The 2382-nt window shown below is 30.1% G+C and overlaps 1 long non-coding RNA gene across 1 annotated transcript; it reads right to left on the bottom strand.

Annotated features, from left to right (window-relative positions):
• Window positions 1-331: 331 nt before the first annotated feature.
• LOC120073596 lies at window positions 332-2109 on the bottom strand. Its single transcript, XR_005480766.1, has 3 exons — window positions 2006-2109; window positions 1153-1297; window positions 332-452 (listed from the first exon to the last, which is right to left on the bottom strand). It is a non-coding gene; the product is annotated as an uncharacterized LOC120073596 (long non-coding RNA).
• Between the last annotated feature and the right edge of the window lie 273 nt (window positions 2110-2382).

Genomic DNA, 2382 nt, shown 5'->3' with positions numbered 1-2382 from the left:
ATAAGAGCAAAGATTGTCAGAGTGACCATTATAAAACCGTGAATGAAATACCTAAAAAAAGTTGGAGAATGCATGTAGCCCTAGTTTGAAGGAAATCATTTAGCTATCAACAACTATCAACAAATTATCAACAACTATCAACAAAATATCAACAAATATCATTTTAGGAAGAATCAAAATTATTATTGTCAATGGAAGAAGAACAAAGCCTTACGTTTTCAAAGTTTTGCTATCATTGATAAAGAGATGAAGAAACATGGAAGAAGAAACGAAGAAACAAAAAAGAAGAAACGAAGAAATGAAGAAGAAGAAACATACCTTCTGAAGTTTGGAGCGAAATCAAGGAAGATGAAGGGTGGGAATTGATTTGTCTTCCCGATGATAAGGCTCGGAAGAAGGTGGGTTGTTGATTATGTAATGAATCAATTTGTCTTCTCCGATGGTAAGCTTGACTGTGAAACAAGATTTTTCAAAATGGGTCATGTCCATTTTTGTCTTTTCATAATTCTTGGCCTAAATCTTTATTATAAAAACTTCATATTTGCAATTAGTTTTATCTTGTTATATAAGCTTTAATATTTAATATATAATCACTGTCTATGCAAGCTCCCCATTTATTTCTAGAGGTTGCCCGTACAAAAAAAACATATTTATCTATGAAGTATGCAATATTTTAGTGAAAACATAGAGATAGCAAATTAGACCTCTACTTGTCTTCTTCATTTTCTCTCGTGTAAAAGTGATTATATATAGTAGTAAAAATTAATTACAATTATACTAGATAATTTAACCCTGTATTAATCCTGAATGATCTCTCTCTCGTTTGGAGAAAGATAAAAAAATTTAATTTATTCAACATTCTTGAATATGCCTAGAAAAATAATAATAATAACAAAGAAAGGACATTCTTGAATACTCTCATTTTCGGCTATACAAACATAATTGTGAACACATCGATACATATTAATATTAACTCAATGAACTTCAGTTAATTAGGTAATGAATTTGGCACTTAAATCATGTTGAAGAATTTTTCAATAGATTCGCGGATTTTAAATAATACTTTCAATGTTGTGTCTACCTCCAAGATTAAAAAAAAAAAAAATCTAAACAATACAATTAAATGATACTTGACAAGTCCTCATATTGCACCTCTTCAAATAAAAACGAGTTTCTCTCAATAACCCCCACACCAAGCGGCGTCCCGTCCGGGTCTGGTGCGTTTGCCATTGCATGATCGCGGAGGAGGACTAGGAACACGAACATTTGTAATACTCATTTTCTCCTTGTTGATCATCTATGTTAATGATAATGAACAAAATTAACATTATTAACTAAATTACGTATGTTTTTCCGAACAAGAAAAAAAAGTGCAACATATGAACATAAATTTTACCTTTTAATGTAAAGTGTAGAGATCAAAACAAAATATATTCTTTGTTATCATTAAATAATTTAATAATTTTTTATTAAATATCACCAGAAATCAAATCCTAAAGATCAAATTCATGTTTTTTAAGAGAAACTTGTTTTTTACATATCCATAAGTCTATCTAAGTCAGCTTACACGTATTTCGACTAAAATCTCACGACAAATTTTAATTGATCCTACAATATTTATGTGTCAAGAAAATCGTAGGATGTATATATATAAATATCCGAGAGTGTCCGGGCTAATCTATTTGTACGTTGAATAATCTTATGAGACAATCCACCTGACCCTCGAAAATTTAGGTGTCAAGTAAACTCGCATGATATTAAATCTTAGTTCGATGGCCACCATAAGTAAAACACATTCCCTCTTAGTCTTTTATCATACACATCTTTTATTTACTGCTAAGCTAATCCATAATACTTTTTTATAAGAAAAACTTTGATGATGCTTGATTGATGAAAAAGTTAAAACATAGTCAAATTTAAAGTTTTTTTTAGTCATATTATTTAGTTTTCTTTTTATCATATTATTTAAAGAAATCTAAATATATGAAAAAGTAAGCAAACTTACGATGAAAATTGGGAGTGGAATTCAATTGTCTTGCATGAACATTGGAAGCAAAGATGAGTGTGACGATCAACAAGAGTTTCCAAAAAATTGAAGCCATCTTGGATGCCATTTTGGTGGTATAGACGTGACGAAAAGATGAAATATATACTTATTTGGGTAGAGATTTCTTTTGGAAGTGCATTTATTTGAGCTTTTCAAGCCGCCTAAGGTACTATAGACCAAGTATAAACGCTAGGGTTTTAGATCTAAATGATAATGATATTGATATTGGTGATGATGTATTGACTTTTTCTATATCTTAAGGGTCAGACTTTTAGGCTGTTAAAAAAGAAAATTGGGGTTGTATTTGTTGAGAATCCTAAGATAGATGTGCCATT

Source organism: Benincasa hispida, chromosome 1 (assembly GCF_009727055.1).
Source record: "Benincasa hispida cultivar B227 chromosome 1, ASM972705v1, whole genome shotgun sequence".
Lineage (NCBI taxonomy): Eukaryota > Viridiplantae > Streptophyta > Magnoliopsida > Cucurbitales > Cucurbitaceae > Benincasa > Benincasa hispida.
This window is presented reverse-complemented; position numbering and strand designations above follow the sequence as displayed.